Raw genomic sequence first — 22,788 nt, forward strand, 5'->3', positions numbered from 1 at the left:
GGAGGCAGAGGCTGCAGTGAGCCAAGATCACGCTACTGCATTCTAGCCCGGGGAAACAGAATAAGAGTCTGTCTCAAAAAAAAAAAGAAAGAAAGAAAAGAAAAGAAAGAAGAAGATGTTAGAGAAAAAAAACATTTGAGGCTGGGTGCGGTGGCTCACGCCTATAATCCCAGCACTTTAGTAGGAGTCCGAAGCAGGCGGATCACTTTAGGTCAGGAGTTCGAGGCCAGCCTGGCCAACATGGTGAAACCCCATCTCTACCAAAAATATAAAAAATTAGCCAGGTATGGTGGCATGTGCCTGTAATCCCAGCTACTCGGGAGGCTGAGGCAGGAAAACCACTTGAACCCAGGAGATGGAGATTGCAGTGAGCCAAGATCACGCCACTGCATTCCAACCTGGGCAACAGAGCAAGATTCTGTCTACAAAAAAATAAAATAAAAAATAAAAATGAATTAAAATATCAAACTATGATACATGCAATAACATGGATGAACCTCAAAGGCACTGTACTGAGTGAAATAAGCTAATCTAAGCTAAATAAGCTAACATAAATGTTGTAAACTATTTGATTTCATTTATATGACAATCTGCAAAAGGCAAAAGTATAGAAACAGAACAAATGAAAGGTTGTCAGGGGTTAGGGATGAGAGGAAGAACTGAATTCAAATGGGCAGCACAACAGAAATTTAGGGGCAATGAAACTGTTCTGCATTCTGATTGTGAAGGTAGTTACACAAATCTATGTAAATTCATAGACATGTACATCAAAAAAAGGTCAGTTTTATTAAATACAGACTTTAAAATTCTGAAAAAAATCAGTATCTCCTCCAAATGATGCATATCTAAGACCATGACATCAGATGTATCACATACTCACTTCTTGAAAATGTAAAAGCCTACTGGATCATGCAGTTAGACACCCATCCACATAAATGCCAGGATATCTCCCTCAAAGATGGTTAACAAAAAGCCTAAATAAGGGCACTGAACAATGTTCTTAAAAATCAAATTTGTAATCAATGCCTTGCAACAAAGTTTTCTTAGAGCTCAATTTTGTACCTATTATCTTAATCTAGAATTTAAAAATTGGAATAATAATTTAAAATAATAATTTAAAATAAAAATAATAATTTAAAAATAAAAATAATAATATTACACAATTAAAAGGAAACATCCTTCTGTCACATTGGTTTTCACGCATGTAAAACCTTCTGGCAGGGATGGGAGAAATTGTTCGTCTGTTAAATTAAAAGTATTTACCTTTTTCTTCTTAATCTCTCCAGTTCAGTGTTCCCTGAATAAAAAGTGTTCTAAGCTCTGAGATGAAGGAGACCTCATTCACAGATCAGGAACTTTACACTGATGAATTCTGTGACTTCACTTTCTACAGCCTACCAGGATTCTCCAAAAAGAAGGTAGCAAAGGCTGGGCATGGTGGCTCACACCTGTAATCCCAGCACTTTGGGAGGCCAAGTCAAGGCAGGTGGATCACCTGAGGTCAGGAGTTCAAGACCAGCCCAGTCAACATGGTGAAACTCCATTTCTACTGGAAAAAAAAAAAAAAACACACAGTACAAAAATTAGCCGGGCATGGTAGCACACACCTGTAGTCCCAGCTACTTGGGAGGCGGAGGCAGGAGAATCACTTGAACCTGGGAGGCGGAGGTTGCAGTGAGCCGAGATCACGCCACTGCACTCCAGCCTGGGCAACACAGTAAGACTCCATCCCATTAAAAAAAAAAAGAAGAAGAAGAAGAAGGTAGCAAAGCTGCAACAGCACCCTTTAACTAGGGTGACCATATGTCCCAATCTGCCTGGGATAGTCCAGCTTAACACCTACTCCTGTAACGTATTTATTGTCAGCACTCTTTTTCACTCAAAAGGCACTGTAATTTAGAGGTGACTTACATGGCCATCCTAACCCCCTTTAAGAATCTAACTTTTAATCCTTATCTATCACCAAGACATAGAAAGCAGTCCTTATAAACAGAAATCCCTATACTAGGCCAAAAAAGGCAGAAAAATTTAATTTGATCAACCTAATGTGTTATATTTTAATAAAATTCTATTCTTTGCATTATATAATTGCATATAAATAGCTTCACACTCTAGTAAATACCTTATACCTTAGAAGAAAAGCTCCTATCAGTCAGGTTGGAGAAAAATAAATCACTCATTTAAAATCTCTACCCATGTCACCATTCTCAAGCTGGTTTTTGTTTTTAGAGGCAAGGTTTCACTCAGTCATCCAGGATGAAGTGCTGTGGCATGATTACGGTTCACTGTAGCCTTGACCTCCTAGGCTCAAGCAATCCTTCCACTTCAGTCTCCCAAGTAGCTGAGACCACAGACATGTGCCACCATGACCAGAAAAAAAAAATTTTTTTTTTCAATTATTGGGAGAGATGGGATTTCACCATGTTGCTGTTGCCCAGGCTGGTCTTGAACTCCTGGGCTCAAACAATCCTCCCACCTTGGCCTCCCAAAGTGTTTGGATTATAGGCATGAGCCATCATAATCCAACATTCTCAAGTTTTACAGCTATTTGATAGTGTGGAATAGTAAGTGCTTTTCATCCCAATTTAGGATGCTGTGTGGCAAATTCTAGAGAAGCTAAATGACCCTAACATCTTAATCCTCAGATGGAAAGTTTACTTCTGTTTCCTTAAATTAATACCATTGTCAAGGAAAGAACAGGTTTCAAATTATAATTATTTTCTTGAGACTGTTACAAACATGGACCAGGATGTCCTTTCTGGTTTATCTTGTTTTTTTTCTTTTTTTAAACAACGAAGTATTTCTTCAGAGAATGAATTAACCAGACTCCTTATATCTCCTTTTTTAAAATTCATTATTTGTAGAGACAGGGTCTTGCTATGTTGCCTCGGCTGGTCTCAAACTCCTGGGTTCAAGTGATTCTCCCTGCTAGGCTTCTCAAAGCACCAGGATTACAGGCATGAGCCACCTCGCTCAGCCATTATATCTCCTTGACATTCACTTTGGATAGTTCACTAGACAGGAAAAAAGTTATTACTTATCACTCCTTGTTAATGGATCTGATGGGGAAAAGATAATAAAATGCAGACCCAAGCTGTTCAATACGACAGTTACATGCTCTACTGAGCACTTAAAATGTGTCTAATCTAACGATAATTAAGACAGTTTGCTGGCGCGGTGGCTCACGCCTATAATCCCAGCAGGATTTTGGGAGGCCAAGACGGGCGGATCACCTGAGGTCAGGAGTTCAGACCAGACTGGCCAACCTGGTGAAACTGTATCTCTACTAAAAATACAAAAATTAGCTGGGTGTGGTGGCGGGCACCTGTAATCCCAGATACTCAGGTGGCTGAGGCAAGAGAATGACTTGAACCCGGGAGGCAGAGGTTGCAGTGAACTGAGATCGTGCCATTGCACTCCAGCCTGGTGACAGAGCGAGACTCCGCCTCAAAAAAAAAAAAAAAAGATGGTTGTGGTAAGACTCTTGAAGATTAAGTACGAAAAAAAGAATGTAACTCATTAATAATTTTTATATTGAATACATAGTGAAATATTTTTATGTTAAATACATTATTCAAATTAATTTTACTTGTTCTCACTTTTTAAAATATGGCTACTAAAATATTTTAAATTAAATATATGGCCATATTATATTTCCATGGTTTGGTTTTGTTTTTTTCTGAGACAGGGTCTTGTTCTGTCAAGCCAGTGGCATGATTATGGTTCACTGCAGCTGCGACCTCCCAGGCTCAAGTGATCCTCCCACTCTGCCTCCTGAATAGCTGGGACCACAGGCGCGCGCGCCACCACATCTAGCTTTTTTATTTTTTTTCCTTCCTTTTTTTTGGTAGAGACAAGGTCTCCCTGTGTTCCCTTGACTGGGCTCAAGGGCCCAAGCGATCCTCCTGCCTCAGCTTCCCAGTGTTAGGATTACAGGCAAGAGCCACCATGCCTGACCTATTTCTATGTTTTGATGTGTTTCCAAAATAATTGTCGTATTACCAATAGCAGGCATAACAACAATTGCAGCAAAGTGCAAAAGCTACAAAATTATCTGTAACAAGAACAGTCCTTATTACCTTATCATAACAAGCACTATACATTCCTTAACAGATTTTTTAAAAGAACAAAAAGAAAAGAAAACCAACAAAAACTCAGAAAGTTTTTAAAATGCACTACTCCTTACTTTTGTGGTTCAGAATGTATCCTCTAAGAATGTATTAAGTATCTATAACATTTGTATAGACAATGTGTGATCCCTGAAATATCTGAAAACAATGCAACAGTGGATTTTGGAAGACCATAATGCCAGTTTGGGAAACCCATGGCAACAGAGAAGGAATGCAATGAGGAATGAGGAAGCAAAACACGGACACTGAACATGGACTAAAAGCAGCAAGTGGAAGCAACCAGAGTTAAAAATCAGCACCTCTGCCCTGCATCTAGTCCCTAAACTTTTCCTTATATTTTTAGTTTATATTTTTAGCTGGTTTTAGTCACATTTCCAGGGTTAGGCTGAAAAGGCCTAAACAGTTTCACTGTTAGGTTCAGAATTACACTTATATTTCCAAATTTCAAACAGACTAAATTCATGCCTAGCAACCTACCACTAAGTGTTTACCAAACTTCTAGATAGAGATCATAAATTAGTCACCTCCCCAACTCACTACATAATAACTACATGTCTTGATATCTCAGAGTTGGCAGGGATTAGAAGTCCAAATAAGTTGTTTTTTTTCTGAACCCTGGGTTACCTTCCATGGAAGCAATTATAACAAATTTGGTATTAAGTTTATATTTCAGATGGCTGCTAAACATTACAATTATGCAATTAGCACAGAATCCCCAAACACATAAGGGCTACCGTAATATCTATTTGGAGACAATTTCAGACATTTCAAACACTGAAGTCTTATTACATACCCTAGAACCAGAAGGCCTGAAAATAACAGTCTCGGGCTTGCTGCTTAGGATACTGTTCTAATAGATACAATTCAAGCATTTAACTTAATGAGAGCATTTAAGTCAGATTTATCCAACTGAAAAGGGAGGTAGTATTTACATAGACACAGATGACATTTACGCCTCTACTTAAAGGTAAAACGCCTGTACAAAAAATTTTTGTTTTGTTTTTTTACAACCACAAAAAAACTTCTGATTCTCCAGATATGTGAAGTGACTTGGAGGTTCTGCTCAAATATTTTTTCATTTTAAGCCTGACTATAATTCAAACATTTCATGGAGGCCTTTTCTTTTTGGTTTCTTAAAAATTACTGCAATGCCAGTGTGGCTGGTATCAGTCTTATATTCGAATACTATAACCGTAGTTTTCCACTAGGTTTCATGCTATACTGTGCACACATAAGATGCTCAACAAATATTTGGTGAGTGAATAAATGAGAAGAGGACAAGTATGTCCACTATCACCAAACTGCAAAGAAAAACTGTATGCACGGAAACAAAACACAGGCAGGAGCAGCTGGGATGCCCTTCCACCTAGAAACATGAAAAATAGCCACTCAGTACAAAATAATGAAGACATTCTGGAGGTGAATAGTGGTAATGGTTCACAACTACATGAAAGTACTTAATGTCAATGAACTATACACTTAAAAATTATTTAAAATGGTAAATTTTATGTTATGTATACTTTACCACAATAAAAACAAATTTTTTTTAACAGTTAGCCAAGTGTGACATCTGACTATGCTTTCACAGGAAGACACTGAGACTCTGGTGAGAAAGTCTGGCCATGCAACGATACGTAGTATACTACCACATAATGGTAATATATCATTTTATGGTAATGACATATGATAATATACCATATTATAATATATGGTAAAGGAAAAAATAAACAAGAAAAAAGACTCTCGGTGAAAACATTGTACTATGAGAAAATTCTACGTGTTTGCCATATCCCTGTGATGAAAGTAGCATGCTATAGTAGCTATTTATGCATAAAATACCAAATAGTGGCCGGGTACGGTGGCTCACGCCTGTAATCCCAGCACTTTGGGAGGCCGAGGCGGGTGGATCACCTGAGGTCAGGAGTTTGAGACCACTCTGGCTAACATGGTGAAACCCTATTTCTACTAAAAATAGAGAAAAATAGCCGGGTGTGGTAGTGTGCGCCTGTAATGCCAGCTACTCAGGAGGCTGAGCCAGGAGAATCGCTTGAACCTGGGAGGCAGAGGTTGCAGTGAGCCGAGATCACGCCATTGCACTCCAGCTTGGGCAACAAGAGTGAAACTCCATCTCAAAAAAAAAAAAAAATTCTGAATAGTATTCCAGTGGAAGAAAAACTAACTTTAGGTAAATGTAAAATCTGAATCTTTAGAAATAAACATGCTTAAGAAAACTGAATTAAATTGTTTTGATCTAAGTTGTCCATAAGCCTTGAGAGTTTATAAATAGGTTTTTTTAATGCATGTAGACTAACCCAAAAACAATTTTATAATATTAAAAGGAAACACTTATCTGTGGGCCTTATTATACAAATTCAAAAGAAAAGCTGAGGGGTAGATCATGTTAAGGGGAAAAACCAAAACCAAAAAAGCAAAAACAAAAACAAACCTCTATCTTACACTAAACACCCAAAGGTTTAAAAAACAAAATAATTAAATCTCAACTGGTGACACAGGGATTATCTGCTGACCCCAGAGGTTTATCTGACCATTCCTTTAATGATCTCCAACTCAGAAACAGGTCTGGCAGTAAGAAGTCTGCATGGTACTCAAAGAGAGCTGGCAGAACCAGATGTTTTTAAGAAAGGAGAGCAGACCTACCCTTTTGAATAACTACCAGCTGTGCTGTTTCATGTTCTGTACCAAAGCTGTGACCTGTTGGTATTTTCTCCTCCCTAAACTCCTGAATTTTGAGACAGAGTCTTGTTCTTTCGCCCAAGCTAGAGTGCAGTGGCGCGATGTTAGCTCGCTGCAACCTCTGCCTCCTGGGTTCAAGCGATTTTCCTGCCCCAGCCTCCTGAGTAGCTGGGACTACAGGTGTGCACCAATTTAAGGAACTAGTTAACAAAATGAAGTTAGTCTACCCTTGCTGTTTTGTGTTCTGCTCCAAAGCTATGGCCAGTGAGCCAAAAATTCTAGCACTTTCTCCTCCCCACCAAACTCCTCTGCATTTAAGAAGCTAGTTGGCAAAATGAAGTCAATCTATGAATCAAGCCTGCATTCAGTCTGTCACTAAGTAGGCATAGCACATTACTGCTAAAGTTCTCCAAAATATTACCCACCCAAAAATCTTTTAAAAAAAAAAAAAAAAGCATCTTCAGATATCTGAAAAATGAAGCCAAAAGATCAACTATATAGTTATATATAGTTATTCCATAATATAGAGAAAGAATTTATAAACTATATAGAAAATACCTCCTATATTAAGAGTGGGTTAACAGGGAGATGCATGTATATTTTATTTATGTATATAAATAACATATATATGTTATAATACATATAAATACACACACATATACATAAACTATTAAGGGAGAGACATGAAAATGATGAGCTACAGCATAACCTACAAAACACAAATGGCTGCATTTCTGGAAAGAGGGGCAGAGTTTAATTATACCACAGAACAGTATCCTCCTCAGCTTCTCAGAATCAGCTGCCGTCAGGCACCAAGAGAATTTCATATAGAAATATACTATGCAGAACTAAGGTTATTTTCAAGTCTAATTAGTTGGTCTCAAATTCCATCATGCCCATAAAAATCTTCCATGACTTCCTCATAGCCACTCTTCCAATGAAAGCATCCACCCCTCTAGGTGATAAAGAAAATTTAATCTGTATTTGTTGAAGTTTCTTTCATTTGCCTCTAAGTTCATAATACACTAATCTGCATAACTTGCACAACCTTCTAGAAGTAGAAACATGACTTGCATAGCACCTTAATTGTACAAGTACAGAAAAAAAAGCTTCTAATAATTAGAACAGTGTCTCATATACAGTAGGTATTCAGTAAATGAATAAAGGAATTAATTCTAATGAATATTACTATCTCCCCCCATAAAGATACATATATTAAAGGGGCTCCAAAAATCCCCCCCTTTTTTTTTTTTTTGAGATAGAGTCTCATTCTGTCACGCAGGCTGGAGTGCAATTGTGCAATATTGGCTCACTGCAGCCTCTGCCTCCCAGGTTCAAGTTATTCTCCTGCCTCAGCCTCCCGAGGAGCACCCGCCACCATGCCCCGCTTTTTTTTTTTTTTTTTTTTTTTTGTATCTTTTACTGGAGACGGGTTTCACCATATCGGCCAGGCTGGTCTCGAACTGCTGACCTCAGATAATCCACCTGCCTCAGCCTCCCGAAGTTCCCGGATTACAGGTGTGAGCCACCACGCCTGGCCCAAAAATCCTCACTTTTCTCTAGACAGCTAATGACGGGGCAATGCCATAAATACAACATGATGATCAAGTCTCTTCCTCTCTCTCTCTCTCTCTCCCCCTCACCTTCTCTCTCATACTCTCTCACTGCTCTCTCTCACACACTCTCACATGTCCATTCGATACCAAAACCAAATATAGAGTACTTGTTTACCCCCTTTCCCTGACTTCCTACCTTGAATAAAACCCCTAGCAGCATTTATAGCATTGCATCCCCCTAGAAATCACCTCAGGAGTTGCCCAAAGAGCAAGTTGCCATTCTAATTACATCTTCAGGAGAAAGACTTTTCCTAACTTGGGTTCCCTGGTGTTTTCTGTCTCCCCTAATGGGTATAATCAATCCCTGCAATTTATCTATAGTCCAGCCCCTGCCCATGGGCCACATACTCTTAAAATTAATAGCTCTTCATTATTAGGCACACTTACATGTGTGAAAGTTTGGGGGCAAGACATGTTTAACTTATCTTCCACTTTGTCCTAATTAAATACTACTAGACAGGATTTTCACACAATCACTCTCTCCAATAAATATGCAAGCATCCAAAGAACACATGAAAACCAAGGCTATAAGAATCATATTCATTTCTAAGCATTATTTACTTAAGTCTAAAAAAATAGCTGGATGATATATAAAAATGTGGAGAAGCTATAGGGGGAAATGGCAACACAACAGAGTATAAATAAAATAGAATTGCAAGTCTGAAAAAATCCTGTGATGACAAAGATGGACAGAGTGCAGTCCCGTGTTCCTTCACAACAGGGATATACTCTGAGAAATGCATTCTTTGGCAATTTCATCATTATGCAGGCATCACAGTGTACTTACACAAACCGAGATGGTACAGCCTATTACATACCTAGAATATACGGTATGTCCTATTGCTCCGAGGCTACAAACCTGTACAACATGTTCCTGTAACAAATACTATAGGCAAATGTGAAACAATGGTAAATATTTGCATATCTAAACATAGAAAAGGTACAGTAGTCGACATTATAATCTTATGGGACCATCCATACATGCAGGTTATGGTTGACTGCAATGTCGTTTTGCAGTGCATGATATACACAGAAAAGGATAGAAGACTAATCAGACATAAGTTTTAGATACACATAACCTACAAGCCATCATCAACTTGGCAGCATAACACAGGAAATGTTAACGCTGGTGTCCACTAACCACAGGGAACATGGACACTCTTCTCACTGTTAAGATACCTCTCGCTTTACCTGGCATGGAAATATCTTCTACTGTCAAAAGAAGACTGTCTCTCTCTGTTTATGCTTTTCAGTAAATGCCAGTAAATTGGACATATTTTAGACATAATTTGCTTATGCTTACTGAAATCTGTATTTAGTTATGGTCAAGAAAATGCTACTCTCGCCAGACACGGTGGCTCACGCCTTTAATCCCAGCACTTTGGAAGGCCAAGGTGGGCAGATCACCTGATGTCAGGAGTTTGAGACCAGCCTGGCCAACATGGTGAAACCCCATCTCTACTAAAAATACAAAAAATTAGCCAGGTCTGGGGATGGGCGCCTGTAATCGTAGCTACTTGGGAGGCTGAGGCAGGAGAATCACCTGAACCCAGGAGGCAGAGGTTGCAGTAGGCTGAGATCGTGCCACTGCACTCCAGGCTGGGGGACAGAGTGAGACTCTGTCTCAAAAAAAAAAAAAAAAACAGAAAAAAACGCTATTCTCTCAAGAACTCAATCATAAACTCATTAACTACTGTATCTGAGAAAAAAAAAGATTAATTGCTTACAATTAAATATATTTATAAGTAAATGGATGACTATTAATATATTGTTAATAACTATTAAAATACAATGGAAAAGCCTGTATTACGTTAAACACGGCCAGAATCTTTTTATGTATCCAAGAAGTCTCTGCCTATGTGATTTAGGAACTTTTTCTTTCAGAACCATGCTCTCATCTCCCCTCTGTCACAATTGGATTAAATGGATCTTTCCTGAGAGCTGAGACACAGCCACACTTAACAGCAGCACACTGGCTGCCCCAGCAAAGGAGCAAATGACTCATAGCACCTGCTGGTTTGAACTCAGCCCTTGTACTACATTAGCTCTTATGACCTACTGGAATCAAAATCAGAAATCAGGAAAACAAACAACATGCAAAATATAAATAGGAATACAAGTGAGAAGTCAGAAAGAAATACAGAAATAAAAATCACAATTCTGAAGCTTCATTGTTCAAGACATTCCAACAAAACTGACAAATAAGTTCAATTTTGGAAAACCATTTCTAATAGTATATTCCAGTCATTTCACTATTAACAAATTATGGGGCTTCCTATCTTGAGATAATGGAAGAGTCAGGTTCACACTAGAAGTGAGAAGATCATGAAGACGACACTTTTTTTTTTTTTTTTTTTTTTTTTGAGACAGAGTCTCGCTCTGTTGCCAGGCTGGAGTGCAGTGCTGTGATCTTGGCTCACTGCAATCTCCGCCTCCCAGGTTCAAGCAATTCCCCTGCCTCAGCCACCCAAGTAGCTGGGACTACAGGCGCACCCCACCACGCCCGGCTAACTTTTTATATTTTAGTAGAGACGAGGTTTCACCATGTTGGCCAGATGATCTCTACCTCCTGACCTTGTGATCAGCCCACCTCAGCCTCCCAAAGTGCTGGGATTACAGGCGTGAGCCACTGCGTGATGGCACTCTTTTTACAGCTGGCCACAGAACAGTAAGCAAGAGAGCTATTAACCAACACACAGTAAGGAGAAAAGACAATGATTGATAGGATCATAAGAGAAGAAAATAACAATCTTAATTTTCAGCTGGACACGGTGGTTCACGCCTGTAATCCCAGCACTTTGGGAGGCTGAGGCGGGCATATCACTTGAGGTCAGGAGTTCGAGACCAGTTGGCAACCACGGTGAAACCCCATCTCTACTAAAAATACAAAAATTAGCCAAGCATGGTGGTGCGCACCTGTAATCCCAGCTACTCAGGAGAATCGCTGGAACTCAGGAGGCAAAGGTTGCAGTGAGCCAAGATCGCACCACTGAATGCCAGCCTGGTCTCAAAAAAAAAAAAAAAGAAAGAAAAAAAAAATCTTAATATTCTTCATTGGCTAACTTCATATACCAAGCCTACTTTTAGAGGAAAGAGGCTGAATAATCACATACCCCTAAAGCAGTACCCCTGGAAAAAGTCACTTTGGGAACATAAGAAGTTGGCTTTCTTTAAAATGGAAAATGTTTCTCTGTTTCATAAACAAAGAAGGCCTAAAACACTACTCCAAGGAAGACCATTAAAATGCTGGATTCACCTAGAACTAAAATTAACATTTTTAAGCTGGAATTCAAAGGAAAAAAAGCACATATATAGTCTGACTTTTATCGCTTTTCCAATTCCTAATACAAGATTTTTTAAATCCTATGTGATGCAATACAATTTAATAAGATTCCAGTTGTGCTAAATATAACTCCAAATGTTACTTTTAAAGTGCATTGAAAGGAATGGTCTAGCACAAATTCGAATATATGAACTTCACAGTAATGTAAACTGGTCATTCCAGCCTTTTCTTTTTTGAAAATTAGTCACTAGTAGTCAAAAAAATTTTAAGGTACATTACACCTAGTCTCTCTCAATTCATAGTTTCTACTTCAGTAACTTAATTATGATTTACTATACATCTATAATATATAGCGCATCACTGTGGCATGACATTTAAACCACAATGTTCACACTGTATAAGTGCACATAGCTATGTGTCTCCCCATATATACTCTAGTTGAATATAATAATGAGAAGAGTGTCTCTTGTTAATCATATAAACAAAAGAGCTGGAGCCTTAAAAAAAAAAAAAAAAAAAAAAAAAACCCGAGCATTTTGACCAGTAGAAAAGGAACAGGAGGATATCCCACACAGAAAGATGTGAACAAAGTCAGAGAACCATAAGGCACATCTCAGGAATCTAGCACAGCAAAAGGCTCCGTGCAAAAAGGAAAGGAGAAAAAAATAGCCTAGAAGGCTAGGCTGAGTTCAACCATCAAGGGCTTTCAATACCAAAGTTCACAGATTTTAAGCTTCATTCTCCAGGCAACAGTCAACAGAGGATTTTAAGCAGAAGGAGTGACCATTATAAACGGTGCCAAATATGGCATTTCCACAGATAAGAAACTGTAAATTTTACATAACATTTCCTTTGGCTTTGCTATTTATAACTCTTAACTATTAAAATACAGGCTGGCCGGGTGCAGTGGCTCACCCCTGTAATCCCAGCACTTTGGGAGGCTGAGGCAGGTGGATCACGAGGTCAGGAGATCGAGATCATCCTGGCTAACACGGTGAAACCCCGTCTCTACTAAAAATACAAAAAATTAGCCAGGTGTGGTGGCAGGCGCCTGTAGTCCCAGCCGCTCGGGAGGCTGGGGCAGGAGAATGGTGTGAACCTGGGAGGAGGAGTTTGCAGTGAGCCGAGATTGCGCCACTGGACTCCAGCCTGGGTGACAGAGCGAGACTCCGTCTCAAAAAATAAAATAAAATAAAATAAAATAAAATAAAATAAAATAAAATAAAATACGGGCTGAGATGTCAACATCATGGCTATCAGCACTCAACATTTCTTTTCTCAAGACAATTAAAAATCCACATTTCCTTGCTTAGCATAAACTTTCTAGAAAGGCTCTTTGTCTTTCTGCCCCATTTTATCTAAAATAAATAGCACAAACCAGAGGAAAAGAGTCTTTTCTAACATTTGTTCAATCTAAAAGCTAAATCCAGCATGTAGGATATACTTACTTTATTGCTATACATGATTGGCTCTCTTCTTCACTCCAGGAGGCTATTTTTGATTTGTTGGACGTATAAGCAAGGAGGAAGGAGTGGGAACAATTTCTCAGAGCCCCCAGGATACTTATTCATATAAGTTTACTCCAACTTCCCCTTCACTTTTCCCAAATAAATTCTTCTTGATTACTATAATTATTAGTTTTGTTATATTAACAGAATTTGAAAGCTTTTTCCAGTGGTTTTTACTTAGACTGTAACTCTGTTCCCAGTGTCCAGTCTAGGTTTTCTCATTTGTTTAAAATATTTATCCAGCTGCATTAACTCTCAAAAGCCTGTAAGTCCTAAAGACTACTAAAGCAACAATTGTACCTAAAGATAACCCCAACAATACCACTGCTCATCCCTGCTCCATGCCAACTTAAAAGCAGAAAGAATATGGAGTTCCTAGGAATATAATAAACATCTTGTTGCCCTGGTGCCTACACAGCTCACTCTTGAACTTCAAGTAAAAGGTAAGAAACAGAAAAAGGGGAAACAGGCCGGGCGTGGTGGCTCACGCCTGAAATCCCAGCACTTTGGGAGTTGGAGAGGGGAGGATCACTTAAGGCCAGGAGTTCAAGACCAGCCTGACCAACATGGTGAAACCCCATCTCTAACAAAAACACAAAAATTAGCCAGGCATAGTGGTGCGCACCTGCAGTCCCAGCTACTCAGGAGGTGAGGCACAAGAATCACTTGAACCTAGGAGGCGGAAGTTGCAGTGAGCTGAGATCGCACCACGTCAATCCAGCCCAGGCAACAGAGCAAGATACCATCTCCGAAAAAAAAAAAAAGAAAGAAAAGGCAAGAAAAAGGGAAAATAACACCAACTTTCCTTCTAAGGAATTCATATACGGCTGCTTCCCTTACCCCTCCTTTTACATTTTAAATTATCGATCCATTACAACTAGACTACATGCTATTTTAAAGTCCAGGGCCCAGGCCTAGTAATGGGCATTTTACACAGAAGGTACAGAATAATAATTTTTTGAAACAAGTATTTCTTGAATTAAGGTTTCTGCTCATCTATTATTACCACTTTTATTCCTATAATGTTAAAGTTTCTGCTATTAACATTAGTGACTTCTGTTCTTTCTTCCCGACCTCAAAGACACTAACATATCCAAGAATGAAAACTCATGACTGGAGAGTTTGAACTACACAACTACTATGGTACCAACAACTACTACAGTATCAAACTGAAGTTTAGAGAAAGTAAGTTTAGAGTCATATTAAAGAAAAATGTTTGTGGCCATTTAGAGTTTAAACCACAATTCATATGCCCCACATGCTTCACTAACAAGACTAGAAAGCTTTTGGGAACACTGTAGTGAAGTATAAACAGTCTTATATAAACTTTTTTTAAACATTGAAAGCGACCAGCCTGTGAAAGCTCTTTTAGCAAATGCTAACACATTTTTCCTAGCACTACCATCTCAAACACCAAACAGCTTTATGGTGACAGCAAGCGGCAATGTCCAAGATAGTCCACCATTTAAACTGCTAAATGCCTGGCCCAAAAAAATCATCAAAAGGGCACTACTGAGCTAAGGCAAAGGAAGCATATTAATACATCTCTTTACTGACAAAATGTTATAGATTTTTTAAGTACATGAGAGAAACACAGCATTTAAGTAATCAAAATCCTAAGCAAACATTTAATAATGGCAGGAGGAGGTGTGGCTCAGTTTTTGTTTACGATCTATTTACTAAAGCAGCTTAGCAACATCTATCCTAAACATATCCAGAAGGCAAGTGTTGGTCATAATCCTTCTTTCCTAATAAGCATAAAGGGCCAACCCTTGGTCTCTGGGGGATATAACAGAACCATCTGGGGAAAAACAAAAGATGTCTGGGTTAGAAGGAAATATTTTCCTAAGAACGCAACAATTTTTTCCACTCTCATTTTCTTTTAGGACTAAGCCTTTAGACAAGGGTACTAGGCAGCAGCAGTCAGGGCATTACTGTTTAATTATCTGATAATCCAAACCTTGGAGCTGAAGGTAAATCTGAGCACGCAGAATGATTTGTAACAGCCCAGCTAACTTTGACTGTCACCAGCCAGATCAACTACAGAAAAGAATAAAGGCTCATGAAGCAAATCAGTCTTCCAATGGCAAAAAAGTCCATATATCCAACGTCCATGAATACGCAAATCTTCCAATACAAAGGGTTTTAAACACTTAAATTGTTTATACTAATTTACTAAGTTACTTTTGAAAATTTTTTAAGTATTAATTTGTGTTGATTTACAAAACAAGAATTTTTTTTTGCACCAATGTCACTAGCCAAGAAACAAGTGCTTACAACTGTTTTAATAGAGCAACATATACTCATTGTAGAAACTAAAATTAACTAAAGAAGTACATAACATGGGAAATGACAGTCTCCTATCCCATCCCCTAGAGACAACCACTATTAACACTTTAAACCCCGGTATTCTGCAACGTTCTGTGATTACAAAATATTAATAACAAGGTTGAAAATCCACAAAGATATTCTATATAATTAGGCACCTTTTCCACCCCTATACCCAACTAGTGAAACTAAAATAGTCTACAATGTCCCTGCCAAGTGTTCATCCAGCTTCTGCTTGAACAAATCCTGTGATATAGATCTGATTACCTCGCAAGGTAGTCCACTCTACCTTACAACAGCTTTATTTTAATACTAAGTGGCTAGTTACCTTCCCATTAGATCATTCTGGTTTCTCTCTTGAATATGCCTTTGTTTTTAAATGCTTACCATTAAAGTAAGGTACCTAGACATGAACACAATACTTTGGGACAATCATAGTCCTCATTCTGGACACCACGCTTCTATTAATAGAGCCCAGATCGCACTGTGGACTCATGATGAACATGCTGTCAAGTGAAACCCTCCAGGTATTTTTCATATTACCTGCTATTAAACCACATCACATCCATTTACAATAACACTAACTTTTTAAATCATATATGGGATTTTGCACTTATCAATGTTGAATACGTTTTAATCAATTAAGTCAATTCTTTCAGTCTGATAACTATTTTCAATCTCTAGTCTGAAAAAAAACCCAAGACACTTTAATAATACAATTTATTTTCATTGCCAACTCCAGGTCGTATATGGATTTGCAAAGCAAGTCTAAATATTCTATCCATGTCATTAATAAAAATGCTGAACACTGAAATACTACTCAGCTATCAAAAAAAAAAAAAAATTCTGATACATGATACAACATAGACGATATTTTTTTTTTTTTTAAAGACAATCGCACTCTGTCACCCAGCCTGCACTGCAGTGGCCTGATCACAGCTCACTGAAACCTCAACCTTCTGAGCTCAGGCAATACAGCCTCAGCCTCCCTAGTAGCTGGGACTGCAGGTATGCACCACGACACCCAATTAATTTTTTTTTAATTATTTGTAGAGACGGGGTCATGCCTGTAATGCCAATACTTTGGGAGGTCGAGGTGGGAGAATAGCTTGAGCCAGGAGTTCAAGACTAGCCTGGGCAACATAGTGAGACCTGTCTCTACAAAAAAAAAAAAAAAAATTTTATTAGCTAGGCATGGTGTCACACGCCTTTGGTCCTAGCTACTTGGGAGGCTGAGGTGGGAGGACTGCTTGAGCCTAGGAGGTCAAAGCTGCAGTGAGCCATGACGAGGCCACCAAGCTCCAGCCTGGGTGACAGAGTGACCCTGTCTCAAAAAAACAGTTATTGTTTATAAGGAAATTATTAAACCCTTGGTTCACTATCCAATATCTTAACTTTAAATTTTCAAATATTTCAAAATTAGTAAGTATTACAATGCCTAAAGCACAGCGCAGTCCAACAGAATATGTGAGCCACATATATAATTTTAACTAGGCCAGTAGTCACATTCATAAGACAAAGACAAAATTAATTTTAATAACATTTTACTTAATACAATATACAGGAAATATTATTGCAACATATAAATAATCCAATGTGTATTTTATACTTGTAGTACATAGCAGTTTGGACTATACACACCTCAAGTCACATGTGGCCAGTGACTAAATGTCCATTTTAGATCTCAGTGAAGCAAGGAAGAATTTCTTTCTTTCTTTTTTAGAAACAGGATCTTGCTCCATCGCCCAGGCAGGAGTGCAGTGGCTCGATCATGGCCCACTGCAGCCTCGAACTCCTGGCCTGAAGGGATCCTCCTGCCTCAGCCTCCCAAAGTGCTAGAATTACAGGTGTGAGCAACCACACCCAATCAGGAATTTCTTTTGTAGTATTCATCAGTTTTTATAGACTCTGCTTCTAGTTCTTACTTATAATTTCCAATTAACATAATTATTATTTACTTCTGAGGAATTTTTCTTTCCTTCTTGGACCACATTCCCTTTAAAGTTTCTGTTAACAGACTCCTACTATAATTTTCTGAATTTTAAAAAAATTACTTTTGAAATAATTTTTCCAAATTTTCTCCAATAAGCATATTGTACCATCATAATAAAAAGTTAATTCTTTAAAACAAACAAAAAAAGCAGGCCCAGGTTTACTGTATCTACCTTCTGTGAAATTAAATTACCAGAAAGGCTTGTCAAGACTGAGTAGATGCTGCAAGTTAAGCTATATAAAATTATCTAAATTTTCCTTTAAAAAAAAAATACATATATATATGTGTGTATTTGAAACATATATATCAGGTACCATCAACAGAGTACTCATTATGTGCCAAGCACTGCCCTAAATACTTTTCACACGTTGGTTCATTTTATCTTCACAACAACCTTACAAGATTTCCCTTTTTTTAGACATGGGGGTCTGGCTGTGTTGCCCAGGCTGGACTCGAATTCCTGGGCTCAAGCAATCCTCCTGCCTCAGTACAAGATAGTTTTTTTGTTGTTGTTGTTTTTGAGACAGACAGAGTCTCACCCTGTCACCCAGGATGGAGTGCAGTGGCACGATCTCAGCCCACTGCAACCTCTGCCTTCCGGGTTCAAGCAACTCTGCTGCCTCAGCCTCCCAAGTAACTGGGATTACAAGCACGCGCCACCACACCCTGCTAATTTTTGTATCTTTAGTAGAGATGGGGTTTCACCATGTTGGCTAGGCTGGTCTTGAACTCCTGACCTCGTGATCCACCTGCCTTGGCCTTCCAAAGTGCTGAGATTACAGGCGTGAGCCACCGCGCACAGCCTCAAGATATATTTAATCCATCCCATTTTACAGATGAAGACTGAAGTTTACAGAGATTAATTCCCTTGTCCAAGGTCACTCAAAGAGGAAAGGGAGAGTTAAAATTTGATCTGAAATTCAGTCTGGCACCAAAACCTGTGCTTTTTCCAACCTTCTCTACCTTTCTTTCAGCACTATTATTTTCTTCCATTTAATATTAATCTGACATAAATGCTCTTACTGAAAGATTATGTTAACCTCACTAAATGTAGAAAAAGCACTCAAAAGGGCCATTTTCATCTCATGGATGCCCTCGCCTATCATTTAATCAAGGTAAGAATATATTCAGTAGCTTTCATTTGCTGCTACAAAAGTTGGTACACCATAGCTACATGATCTAGTTAAACCAATTATGAATTCTTTAAACCCAAATTTCTGGTGAGGAAAGGTAAAACAAATACATAATCAACATGTTATGTACAAAACTGTACAAAACTAAGCACAGGTGTTTCTTATATTCCTGATGAGGAAGTGTGCTTAAGGAGCATACCAGAAACCAAGGGCAGTTTGACACACTCAGAAGTTATAGATTACCTGCTCAATCAAATTCCCACAGGAATTCTAGAGCTTTAATTCGGTTCACCAGATCCTATCATGTTTGATCTACATTAGCAGTGCTTTATAATTTCTTTCACATATCTGTCTGTTCGCATCAACAGTCTCCATCTCATTTTCTTAAGAATTATAGTTTAATCTCTTGCTGACCAGCATTTAAAATAACTGAAGGATACTGAAAAGGGCACAAAACTGCCTTGTTTGAAAAAATATTCTAAGAGTTATCAAATAGATGAACTAAATGAATAGATGCCAGATTCATAATGAATTAAAAAGGAGCTTTAAAAAGGCATCCTTACTCTTACAACAACAGAAAGACAACCCAATTTAAAAATGGGCTAAAGTGCTGAATAGGTATTTCTCCAAAGACACACTGAACATCATCTGTCATTATGGAAAGCAAAGCAAAACCACAATGAGATGCCACTTCACATCCACTAGGATGGCTAAAATAAAAAAGACATGAACAAGTGCTGACAAGGAGACAGGGCAATTGGAACCCTCATACATTGTTAGTGGGATTAAAAAATGGTAGAGCCACTTTGGGAAATGTTAATAGTTTAGCAGTTCCTCAACAAGTTAACCACAGGATTACCCTGTCTCAGCAATTCTACTCAAAGGTATATACCCAAGAGAAATAAAAATATTTGTCCAAATATTTGTCCAACCTGTACACAAATGTTCATAACAGCATTATTCATAATAGTAAAAAAAACCCACCCAAATGTCTATAAACTGATGAATGGATATTTATATCATTATTGTTTAGCAATAAACAGGAATAAAATGTCAAAACATCCTACAACATGAATGAACCCCAAAAACATTATGTTAAGTCAAAGAAATTAGTCACAAAAGGCCAAGTATTATATGATTCCATTCAAATGAAATGTCCAGAAGAGGAAAATCTATAGAAATAAGAAAGATTAGTGATGGCCACAGGCTGGGTATAGAGGGGAATAGACAGTGATTGCTAAACATGGGTTGTTGGGTTTTTCTTTTTTTTTTCCTGCAGTGATGGAAACATTCTGGAATCAGATATTAGTGATAGTCACAGTTGCAGAATTCTGTGACTACTTTAAAACCATTGAATTGTGGCCGGGCGCGGTGGCTCAAGCCTGTAATCCCAGCACTTTGGGAGGCCGAGATGGGCGGATCACGAGGTCAGGAGATCAAGACCATTCTGGCTAACACAGTGAAACCCCGTCTCTACTAAAAATACAAAAAAAAAAACTAGCCGGGCGAGGTGGCGGGCGCCTGTAGTTCCAGCTACTCAGGAGGCTGAGGCAGGAGAATGGCGTGAACCCGGGAGGCGGAGCTTGCAGTAAGCTGAGATCCGGCCACTGCACTCCAGCCTGGGCAACAGAGCCAGACTCCGTCTCAAAAAAAAAAAAAAAAAAAAAAAAAAAAAACCACTGAATTGTATACTTTAAAAGGGTGAACGTTATGCTATGTGAACTGGATCTCAATAAAGCCGCTGCTTTAAAAAAGGAAATTCCTACTCTTTGACACTGAAGTTAAGGACAGCTACAGCTTTCCAATATCCATTCCTTGGGCACTCAGTGGCAAGATATCTACAATAAAAGGATCTAAATCTGAACAAGTGGAGTTAGTTTCCATTTTCTCACAGGCTTGATCTCTACACATCCTTTTTTTTTTTTTTTTTTTTTCTGGCCACTTAAAAAGAATGAGGCAGCCAGGTGTTGTGGCTCACACCTATAATCCAGTGCTTTGGGAGGCTGAGGATCACTTGAGACCAATTCAAAACCAGCCTGGCCAATATAGTGAGACCACATCCCTACTAAGAAGAATTTTTTTAAAAAAATTAACTAGGGCCGGGTGTGATGGCTCACGCCTGTAATCCCAACACTTTGGGAGGCCAAGGCAGGTGGATCCCTTGAGCCTAGGAGTTTGAGACTAGCCCGGACAACATGGCGAAACTCCATCTCTCTAAAAATATAATAATTTTTTAAAAACCGACTGGCTTAAGGCTAATCAGAACTCACACCTGAAACCTTCAGAAATCATACTGCTGGTGCACAATGGGGAAAAGTTGTTGCAGAATCAACCACTGCATGGCTCACAGTGCATTGCTGCATACTTAATCTTATCTGATCTTACAAAAGAAGTATTAGAAAGATCCAAATGATATACACATGGGAAAAGGGATTTTGTCTTCTCATTTTTAAACTATGTTAAAGCTTTCTGCCTATTTAGGATAAAGAGGTCATATTCAGAGACTGTTCACATGTATGCATTCTCAGCAAAACATCTACAGGGTGTGGTCATCAGATATTATTTAAAAGGACCAATAAGCCAGGCACGGTGGCTCACACCTGTAATCCCAGCACTTTGGGAGGCCGAGGCGGGCACATCACCTGAAGTCAGGAGTTCGAGACCAGCCTGGGCAACATGGCGAAACCCCATATCTACTAAAAATACAAAAATTAGCTGGGCATGGTGGCACGTGCCTGTAATCCCAGCTACCCAGGAGGCTGAGGCAGGAGAATTGCCTGAACCCGGGAAGCGGATAGGTGCTGCACTCTAGCCTAGGTGACAGAGTGAGACTCCGTCTCAAAAAAAAAAAGGACCAATAGGAGAACAAATTTTAAAAGAATGCTAAAGGCTGGGCATGGTGGCTCATCCCTGTAATCCCAGCACTTTGGGAGGTCAAGGCAAGTGGATTACTTTAGGTCAGGAGTTCGATACCAGCCTGGCCAACATGGTGAAACCCCATCTCTACTCAAAATACAAAAAATTAGCCAGGTGTGGTGGTGAACACCTGTAGTCCCAGCTACTAGGGAGGCAGAGGCAGGAGAATCGCTTGAACTCCGGAGGCAGAGGTTAACGGTGAGCCAAGATCACGCCACTGCACTCCCGCCTGGATGACACAGCCAGACACTGTCTCAAAAAAAAAAAAAGAATGCTGAAGAGAGACACAGCAATGGTTCTTAAGCACAGGTGATATTTGGTAAAGTCTAAAGACATTTTTGGCTATCAGCTAGGGAGGGAAGCGCTACCCGCACCTAGTGGATAGAGGCCAGGGATGCTACTAAACATCTTACAATGCACAAGAGAGCCTCTCAATGATCTGAAACAAAGTATCAGACATGCCAAGGTTGAGTAACTCTGAGTACTACCACCTACAGTCCTGTTAGTGCATCTAAAGTCCAAATACTACTCCACAGTATGAAAGTATTAATCTATCTGTTCTAGTGTGAGAAGCTGAGTTTCACAAATGAAAAAGAGTGAGCAAGAAGCAGAAACCACTTTAATCAGAGTGGTTACTGTTCTAACATTCCAAAAGCAAATTTATCTCATGTGTTTGTGGGACTGATTTCTTTTTTAAAAGGAATATAAAAAGCAGTTTCCTTTTTTTCTCTTTTGAGGCAGAGTCTTGCTCTGTCACCTAGGCTAGAGTGCAGTGACGCAATCTCGGCTCATGGCAGCCTCTGCTTCCTAGGTTCAAGTAATTCTCCTGCCTCAGCCTCCCGAGTAGCTGGCGCATGCCACCATGCCCAGCTAAATTTTTTTTGTATTTTTAGTAGAGATGGCGTTTCTCCATGTTGGTCAGGCTGGTCTCGAACTCCTGACCTCAGGTGATCCACCCGCCTTGGCTTCCCAAAGTGCTGGGATTACAGGCATGAACCACCGCGGCCGGCCTAAAATACAATTTTCTATCACTTTACTATATAATGCTATTCTTTAATAGGAAAGATCTATCAGTGTACATTTAGGTTTAGAGCCTTTTGGTATTTTGAAGCAGTCCTAAAAGCTAGCACAATACAAGTAACTGCAACCATAATACACTGTTCCTGGATACCAAGGTAAGAAGAATG

General features: G+C 39.0%; 1 protein-coding gene across 4 annotated transcripts in view; it reads right to left on the minus strand.

Annotated features, from left to right (window-relative positions):
• The window catches only part of MCU (mitochondrial calcium uniporter), a 209,027-nt gene that overhangs the window by 147,034 nt on the left and 39,205 nt on the right, over nt 1–22,788 (minus strand). The gene's annotated exons all lie outside the window — the stretch shown is intronic.

Source organism: Macaca fascicularis, chromosome 9 (assembly GCF_037993035.2).
Source record: "Macaca fascicularis isolate 582-1 chromosome 9, T2T-MFA8v1.1".
Classification (NCBI taxonomy): domain Eukaryota; kingdom Metazoa; phylum Chordata; class Mammalia; order Primates; family Cercopithecidae; genus Macaca; species Macaca fascicularis.